This window comes from Crocodylus siamensis, chromosome 8, assembly GCF_052110815.1.
Source record: "Crocodylus siamensis isolate JL-2025a chromosome 8, ASM5211081v1, whole genome shotgun sequence".
Classification (NCBI taxonomy): Eukaryota; Metazoa; Chordata; order Crocodylia; family Crocodylidae; genus Crocodylus; species Crocodylus siamensis.
The window spans coordinates 66059096-66069421 of record NC_143402.1 but is presented as its reverse complement, the minus strand read 5'-3'; positions in this window follow the sequence as shown (position 1 = coordinate 66069421).

Below are 10326 nucleotides of genomic sequence, written 5' to 3'. Positions count from 1 at the left end.
TCTTTCTAAACTCTTTATCCCACAGGTGTTAATGTCCCTCTCTCTTTTGTGAATGGTCTTGATGTTCCACTAATCGAGCAATTCTTTCTTCTGCAATTCTGCTATTAGCTTAATGTAACTCATATTTCACAGCCCCACAGGGTATTTTTAACTCTAGCTAAAAACATCAACTCAGATGTGGAAACATTAACTCAGGTGAATATCAGTTCAGGTGTGGGAGTAACTTTCAGTGAAGCACTGGATGCATGGTCAAAATACTTAACAAGGCTTGATTTTGTTTAATGAATCTGAAAGAGATGTGCATTTAATTCTAATGACAACAAAAAGACTAAAGAAAAAGCATCTTTTGATTATTTTTACCTAGTTTGTTGTGTTTTTTTATACATAATATAGACTATAGCAAATTAATGCACAGTTCAATAAAGTTATATTTGTTTTTGCTTCGATCTTAAACTGAATAATACAGCCCTAGGCCCCTTACATATCAATACAGTTTCTAGTTTATTTTTACCCACAGAAAAATGTGTAGTGTTGTGATGCACTTGCACTCCCTTTTCAAAATCCTAGATCTGCATGCTCTCACCCTTTTCAGATGCAAGGGCCCCCAAGTCATCAAGGCACTCCTCAGAAAATGTCAGCTCTTAGCTTTAACTAATTTTTTGAATATGGAAAAATTATCAAGCTATTCTTCTGTTGCAAAGACCTCAAAAAGACAACAACAGGTCAGGATGTTGTTGATGCTATGGATTCCTGCTTGAAATCTCTGGGTTTGTCTTTTGAATCATGTGTTGGTATTTACATACCTAAGTACCTAACCTTAACGTATAGAGAAGGCCAACTAAAATAATCAGGGGCTTGGAGCAGTTACCATACCAAGAAAGCCTTAAAAGTCTAGGACTCTTCAGTTTGGAAAGAGAAGGCTGGGGGTGGGATATGACAGAGGTCCATAAAATCATGAAGGGTAGTGACCAAATGAACATGGAACTGTTGTTCATCAAGCCCCAGAATACTAAAACTAGGGGGCACCCTCTGAAATTACTGGATGACAAGTTTAAATCTAACTTTAAACCTGCCAAAGGTAAGAAAAAGTACCTTTTTTTAGACAATGTGCAGTTAACTCATGGAATTCATTGCCACAGGAGATGGAAGAAGCAGATTGCATAGCCAGGTTAAAAAAGGCACTGGATACATTTGTGGATGATAGATCTGTTAATGGCTATTGAGCAGAATGGTTGATGAGGTTTTCTTTGGCATTTCTAACCCAATAAATGGTGGATGCCAGTGAATAGAGGATAGATCACTCTAGAGATAACTGCCTGGTTTAATACTCCCCCTGTATAGCATCCACCTCTGTCAGAGTCAGGATACTGGGCTAGATGAACCATTCATTGGTCTGACCTAGTATGGCATTAAGTTGCATCCCAGCTGAGTCATGGATAGGAGCTGTTTGTTCTTTCTGACACCCACTAAAGGTGGACTCTTTCAGAATTTGTCCTTAAAAATACACAGCTGTGGTCTTAATCCAAATCCCACCTTATTGGGTAAAGAAAATCCTTCCCTGATCAGCTTATTAGCTACTGTAAGCTCCTTTTGCTGCCTCTCAAAGGCACAGATGTTTCTATACCATTCACATTTTTGCTGGCCATTGATATTCAGTGGGTCTCGAGTGCCAGGACAGCCCTTCTCACGCACACCCAACACCCTCAATGTGGGTTAGTTTATGTGGGTCAATTATAGGTTTAGTTTAGGGCCTGATTTTGCTACAATGGAAGCCATAAGCCCAACTTGCCTTGATTTCTTTGGAGCAGGAATGAGCTCATGAACACTAAGATCTTTGAAGCAAGGATGCTGTTGCACTTGATGCTGTAAAGCAGCTCCATGGACACGGAGCATTTCTCGATGTTCAGCCTGAGTAGAGGGCAGGTCACAAGAGATCTTCCAGGGCAGAGAGGAAAAGACCCTTTCAATTCAAACCATAGAGTGAGAGCTGAACTTTATTTTAATGGCTAGAGGAATCTTCATAGCCCTTGCACTCTACCTTTTAGGGTAGGGGAAGAACTAAACCATCTATAGACAAGCCCATGGCATCCCATCCTCAAGGGTCACTGAGCTGCTACTCTACACCCCATAGAAGTGTTCTGCACAGACATTGCTCTGCTTTCTGGGATCTTCCACTCAGCAGAGGATAGAAAGCTGAGCTGGAAAGCTTGGGAACCTACCATGTTGGTGGAAGAGTAGGAAGCACTCAGACCTGACTATACAACAGGTAAATATCTCCAGTGCTCCATCAGTAGCAGCAGGCTTACAGTCATCATCACTAGCTCACATGCACTGACTTAGCAAGAGCTGGAAACTCCTGTTCAGATCAGTAGCTGAGTAGTATCAAATACACAGAACTACAATGTATGCATGAAAACCTTTACAGCAGCAGCAGTTTGACACCCTCAGGATCCATGAGCAATCAACGCTAATTACAGAGTCCAAACAATGTCTGTGCTACTAAGTGATGTGTAGAACGCATTCCAGGTCAATAGGGGAAGAAAACCCTACAGACAGTTAATTAACATTGCTAGAGAGAGGTGGCACTTACCTCGCATCATTTGTGATTGCAGGAGAGACATGTCTGATGGGCGCAGAAAAACACACTTGAGTAACACTTTTTTTGGGTGCAAAACTGATAAATGGAAGAGCTACTTTTGGCTCAAGAGCTGCGGTTCAAGTGTAAGTGCAGTAGCAACATGACAACAGGCTCAGTGTGCTCCACAGCTGAATGGACAATGGAGATGACCTCCCTTCTTATGGGTAGAGGTGATCCTGGCAAGACATTGCTGAAGCACTGAATCAAGCTTGGATGGGACAGTCCCAGGCCTTTCACTGCTCTGGGACAGACTGGCACTGGCAGTCCCCATCCTGAGACCTCTGCCCAGCCTCATTTGCTGAGTACATTCATCTTCAGAGCCCTTTCTCCCCCTCTGCAAGTTAATTCATACACAGCAAAGGACACAGATACAAATATGAGCACAGCCCTATTTTATTTTCTCTTTGTGAGGAGGTTATTGACCCCTGAAAATAGGGTTCTTAGAGATATTATAGATATTGCTTGAAGAAGGGTGTTTGTGCCCGAAAGCTTGCAAAGAACAATTTTTCCAACTGTTTAGTTGGGCTAGTAAAAGATATCACATCTACCCAAAGAACCTCGTCTGCCTACGTCCTTAGACCAACACGGCTACAACTAACAACTCTATGGATATTCATTCACTGATTGTCATCCTGCCACTGAATTCAGCTCCCTGTAGATGGCACTCCTTACCAACCCATGGGTCCCCTCACCGAGGCCTAATGAATCATTCAAAATGCAGAGTGCATGGACACTGATCTCCACCACTACTTGCAGGCAAGCCCCTCCCATTATGTATGATAAGAGATGATCCAATAATAACCGGGGACAGTTCTGGATTCCTAAGTGCAAACCTGGAGCTGAACTGTTCTGAAGTTTTGGGTGCTTGGATTCAGCTCTGCTTCCCTCTTTCTCCAAGGGATCCTCTCTAGCCTGGGGTGAACCCCATCCTCTGTGATTAGTGGGAGAGATGCTTGGTGAACTGTGGCCTAAGTGAACTCCGCTGGGCTGGGAGAAGGAAATAAATTAAGCTATTCACTTAGTGTCTGAGCTCTGGGGAGAGGATGATGGAGATGCTGCCTCCAGGTCAGTGGGACCCTGGTGAAAGTTCTGCTTGAGACAGTGGTTTGTATGGAGACTGAGTCTTGCTTGGTCAAACATAAATGAACGAAGCTCTCCTCCAGTCTCTGATTTTGACTCCATTCCTCTTGAATAATGACCACTGTTGTGCCACTCAGCAGGAACAGGATGTACAGGGCCTCTAGTGCCGCAGTTTGACTGGCCATTGGTGAGGATATGGCTCTGTCTCTGTTCCCCCGCATGAGGCAGGAGACAATCCTGCAGACCCAGAGGTCTCCGGCACAGTGCAGCAAAGCCTTTGAGTACAGGACAAATGTCCAGAGGAAACTGAAGTGCAAGAGGGGATGCAGCTGATACACTAGACAATGGGGAAATGCAGGGGAGGGATTCCCATGCTAGAAGCAATTAGGAAGAACATGGTTTTCAGAATCCCTAGTCCATGGCCGGAAATGGGGATGACAGCCCTATCCGAACTCCTCTCCTGGCTGATCCTTCAGCCATGGCCTTTCCCGTGAGTTATGGGGTGAATATACCACCCTCTTTTCTCTGCAAGGAGGTCTAATCCCTCTAGAATTAGCCAATGAAATCTGACTTTGCACACCCAATATATACTTTTTTCCCTCAATGCTCCAACTTGTGCTGGGGGGGAAGCAGTGAAGTGGAGGGGCAGCATCTTCAATTGCTAAGCAGCAATCCTGGGGAAACCAAAATGCATCGAATCAGCTCCAAGAGAGAGACAGTGCTGTGAAACAACTGCAAGAAGGAGCACTCCCGCATCCCCCTGCTGTGTTCCGGAGCACTGATTATTAAAAATGTGGAGGACAGCGAGGAAAAATAATCAAGGCAAATTATCCACAGGCATCAAGCAGCAGAGCATCACTGACATCGATGCTGCTCTGCCAGTTTACACCGGGGGGAAATTTGGCCCAGGGAACTTGATTAGGTGCTAAATTCAAATTACAGGAAATGGAAGGTGGGTTGCTCTGGTTCATTCCAAGCATACAAAAAAGTAGGCTGTGAAGACACACTGGCCAATGAAACGTGAGGCAGAAACATGACATCATCCAAATCTGCCTCCCAAGGGGACCCTGCCCTGGGAGGGCGAGATGCTGCTACACTGCAAAATGCTAAAAGCTGCTTAATTCCCCCTGGGAGTCATCGTTTTCATGCACTGCAGTAGGGAAAGGCAGAAAGTGGCACAGGGCCTAACTGCAGAATGGGCCTCCCCCTGCGTCTGGGGGCTGAGTGCGGGTGGCAGTTAATTCCAAGGTAATTGCAATGAAAAAGCAATGTCATTCCCTCCTCCTCCCCTGCTGCCGCCAATTCGAAACAGACAGCATTGGATCAGAGGTTATGGGCATTAAGGGCTCGTTTCAGAGAGCTGGAGAAATGACAGCTCTGGGTTCTTTGAAGACGTCTCCGGAGTTGCTAAATATGTAAATCTCAGTATATTACTAATGCTCACATTTTAATGGAGTCAATGACCCCTCTGCAGCTGCTAGACGGTCATGGGGTTGGGGAGGGAAGGATTGTTTCCGTACACACCCTGGTCCCATACAAAACCATCTCTATGCCAGGCAAAGTAGCAAAGATATAAGTGCAGGGCAAGAGGTGCCTTGTTCCGATTTGTGTTCACCTGGGCAGGTCTGTGCTTTGCAGTGTCTTTTCTACTGATCAGCTGTTGATTGGGGGACATTTCAGTTTGGATTCCATTGAAAATACTTAAAAAGAAGAAGGGGAAAAGCTTGTAATCTTGGAGGTTGTTTTGATAGAGGCTTGGAAGCTGGAAGTCCGTGTTTCATCACTGATTTCAGAACAGCATCGGCCCACGATTCTCTGCTGCCTCCTTTGTCAAACCCTCCCCTTATGCTCTCCTGGGTCTGAAACAGTATACTCTGAAAGGGCCTATTCCTGCTGCCTTGACCTGTGCAGCAAAGTCAATCTAGACCAGTGGTCTCCAACCTTTTTAAGTAGGAGATCACTATTAGCATTTAAAAGCAACCCAAGATCTACTGTGGACCTAACCGGCACCGAATGAAAAGGGAAATCATGAATAAAACGGATACAGAAAGCAAGCAGGGCTGGATGGGCATGCATGTGCCTGTGGCCTCTTCCCCTGCATCCTCCCAGCCCTACTGAGCATGTGTACCCTTTGTGCCCTTACCCTCACATGCTGGTTCAGCTCCATGCACTGCTGGGGGGTCCCTGGGCATGCTTCATCAGGCCTCGCCTGACTTCCTGGTGCTTCTACTGGTGCCCAGCCTAACGGCAGCAGACGAGGGCTCCACGACCTTCTTCCCCGTCTGATCTTCCCCCACACAGCCCCACGTGCACAGCCCGTGTCCCCATCTGCTCTGCCAGCCCAGCCCCTTTGCCGGCTGGCGTCTGATGCCTCAGGTATACATTGCCCCGGAGACTGGTCTGCTGCACTAGGACCCCCCTACTCCAGCTCCCTGTGAGCTTGTGATCCTACTGCTCTAGGGTCAGCATGGCTGACTCTGTGGGTCCAGGGAGAGGTTAGGGCATTAGTTTTAATCTCTAAAGCCCTGTGTGGCTGGGGAGTCTGGATCTGCCTGCTAAATGGGCTATGGCTGTCTACAATCCCAGATGCACTTGAGCTGAATCCTCCTTGATATAGCCGAGGGAGTGCTCAGCAGCCTGATGTCTGTAAGCTGAGAAATTTACTATTCTCCTTGGTACAAAGAGGCCTAAGTCCTTTGGTATTTAAAAGCAATCCAAGATCTACTGCGTGCCACCGCCCAGCAGGTAAGCTTGTGGGGAGGGGGGCAGATTGAAGCAGAGGAAGACAAAATTATTTGGGGGTGTGCCTTCCCAGCAGGTAAGTCCTGCCCAGCTGGGGCCCCACTCAACTTATCCCTGCTCCTGCCTCTGTGGCACTATTCCTCACCGCAGGGACCTCTATCTAGCCCCTACCCCTTTCCTCCCCCATGGATTGACCTGGGCTGGGGCTTGCGTGTGCATGCACGCGGGCGTTCAGCCCCGCACCCCAGCCTCGGATCGAGTCCAAGAGGCTCTGAGATCTACGGGTGGATCGAGATCCACTGGTTGGTGACCACTGAGCTATACTATTCAGGAGAGAGAGAGACAGGCGGGGTTTGCCATGTAATCTGCAAGCTCCTCCAAAGGGCAGAAAATCGAGTCTGCTCGTAATTTCACAAGTTGTGCTTCCGTGCAACTGATTGACCTCACTGGAGTACATCTATATTAGCATCAGTGTCAGTCAGTCACGTCCACACTTGGATGCCACTGAGTTTTTAAAACACCTTGGGAACAATTGTTGTTGCTGCTCTGCACACAGTAACTTTTTAGCAACTAACCCCCTACACCTACCTGCATGCAATTACCAGATATTCCTCTCTACCATCAAGCCAGGAGCATGGTCACAGGTCTGTGTCTTCCTACTGCACCCAGTTCTGTTGTGCCTGTACCCCAGTACGGCCAGACTGGCTCTAAGAGTGTTATTTTCTCATCTACCTGAAAATAGAATCAGGCTTTCTCTCTCTGTTCAGGCAGTGGCATTAGGGGGGCTATGAGGTGTTAGATAAGCTATTCCATTATGTGCTCACTGGGATACACAGCAGTCGACTGGGGTGAAAAACTCTGGAGAACACTTTTATCAACCACGTGAGATCAGCGCAGCCTCAGTTTATGAAGCAAGGCATTGAAAGCAAGTGGAATTGAATCCCCCATTCTTTCACGGCCAAGCGCAGCTCAGTCAGGGCTTCCTGCAAAGCACATGGAAATGGGCCCGCAGTGTCTCATATACTGATCTTTCATCTGCTTCCTAGATGTGCACATTGTTATCTGTTCCATCTACCTGTTTGCTGGGAGCCTGCATCATGCACAAGCAAGTAGTAATTAGCTAAAATGCTTTATCCCTCTGAAGACGATTGATGCCAGGAAAGACAAGCCTGCTCTCGGCTCCTTTTGCTGGCCTATCACCTTAAAGCCTCGCTCTCTCTTTCTGCCTCATCAGGGTTTATAAACTTCTTAGAACTTCATCACATGCTCCATAAACAACAAATGCATAAGGGGGGCTTCTAACCCCGCAGCTGAACGAAAGCAGGAGGCAGATCAAAATTCACTATTGTCTGTTTTCTCCTCCCTTCTCCAGCAGGGAGATCCAATCTCATCAACCAGAGGAGCAAACTTTCAGGGGCCGTAAGGGAAATCCTGTTTCACACGCATGCTCACGTAAGTGCCGGCTTCTCTCCTGTACCTGCTCCGGTGCTGATTTTCCAGGGAAGAGAGCAGAGTTTACTGAGACCATCGTAACTCTCCACACAGTGTGCAACTGGACACGATGCATTGTCTCACAGAAGGAACTCTATAAAAGTAGAATTGGCCTGTATTGCGACTGACCCTAATACAGATGATGACGATGTGGATACTCCCCCATCTTTTATCCCAAGCTTGTTAAATCTGTCCGTGACAAATCTTTGAAACCCCAAAAGCTTTTAGAATTGGGATGAGTCAGAGCTTCACTACAAAGGATTTTGAGGTGTAATATTCTAGTTTATGATGCAAACAAACCCTCAAGAGTCCTAACAGTCCTGAACATTTAAACCCCAATCCAACAGACATTTGGAGTAGAACAAAGACATCACGAGTTCATGTTGCCTTACGTATTATGGGACTGTGCATCAATATTCACTATCTGAATCTTTAGATCATTATTAGTATTGAATATGTTTCCTGTGAGTTTGTGCATGGTTTTATTTGAACAGCAGCTTTGTCTAAAACAGACAATATAGGTTTCTCTGTCTAGCTGTGACAGTGAATCACTTTGTAAGCTAAGACAAATATTTTTGCTTCTACATGCCTCAGTTTCCCCATGTACGAAATGAGCTAGTGATACTTACTTATCTCTATAAAACAATACATCATCCTTGGGTGATGGATTTTAGTGGTGTGCCAGTTCTCCAGTAGTTAAGGTTGATACTATACCAGTGCAACCTGGTCTATTTTTATTATGTGCGTCTTCCCATCTGTAGGTGATTTTTTTTTATAAACAGGGGATCTGCAAAGGGAATCAGGAAGAAAATGATTATTTCCATAAAAATGATGCATTTGAGTTGTAAAAATGGTGACACAAGGTCAGGATATACCTACTGAATGCAGACTGGAAAAGGAAAACAAACAACTGGGCAACCTGTTCTTGGTATTACTGACTTCTACCCAAGTCTGTTGGAGACTGAAGTTTTGGGTGAGATTTCCAAAGCCGCCTCGGGGACTGGCGTACCAGACTCCCATTCATTACTAACAGGAACTGAGTGCCTAAATTCCTTGGGCAGTTTTGAAAAAATCCTACTCTATATAGATACGTGTCTTCATCTCATATAAGGCAGCATCATTACTTCAGTATTGGTTTCTAAATGGTCCTGTGTACAGACTGGCTTTTAAGAGTTATATGATAAAGAAAGGGACTGACCAAAGAATGGCAAACCAATTCATCACAATGCAAATCATGTCTCTTTGAATTAATGCATGTCCCCTGTGGCTGGCCAGTTACAACATGAATGGATGACTGGGATGTATTCTGATCCCCATACTTCTCTTGTTGCCCCTTGTTATACAAATAATTAGGGATGCTGTGGTAGTGGCTGAGTGATTAAGGACTCAGAGATGTGAGCTTGAGCCTCATTTTGGACTCATGCCAGAAAGCCATGTATAGTCTAGCTATAAATGGGCACCTGGCCATTTGGGTTGGGGACTCAAAGGTGGCTGACTACCGTGCTAGCCACCTCACTGCCTGGTATACCATCAGCTCCAGAAAGTGGACTGCCTTAGTTGCAGTAGTTCAGACAGTGGGGTAGTGGAGCACTAGGCTCAGACAAGTCTTTGACCTTCCTTACAAATAATCACACGGACATGGCTCACAGAATAAAGTTCTGCTCAGATGAGTAGGGATACGTGAGCCTAGCTTTCACGTATTTACTTAAATGTTTGTGTAGGGCAGGATCTGGAGGTTTGCTGAGAACCTGGTACAGGAGCTCAGCAAGCCACCGATAGATAGTTGGCTGTGTAAAGAAACTGCATTATTTGCTGGGATTTATCTGAATGGTGCAATGGGGTTGGTACCAAATGGTGCAATGGAGTTTATCCAACTGCTGCGTGAGGCTAATCCAGTTAGCAGCATGTTGTTCCATTAGGCTCAACGGTAAGTCTCACAAATACTACTAGAAACAGCCGCACTGAACTCCCCTTGGGATCTGGCCTTTGCTATATAATCACTCTCAGCCTGTGCCCAAGGGAACATGAAATAACCATCTATAGAGTGAGTTAATACGTACATTTTGCTTATTCCAAGTTACTTCTGGTGATGTAGAGTAGAAGTGGTAAATACTTCCAGCTACACACAGGAAATGACTCTTGTTGATGTAGCCGATGAGGGAGATCCTAGATCAGTAATTCTCAGCTAGGGTGCCTTGAGATCTTTTCAAGGGTGCCACAGGTTGCCATGCACTGTTAGCACTGTTAATGGGCAAATGCGACTCACAAGATAAAGCTGGAGATTTCAAATAGAAATCCAGAGTGTTAAAAACATTTGGTCATGTTGTGGTCTGAGGTCTTTGCCAAACAATAATTGCTCTGTTATTTTTCCATAG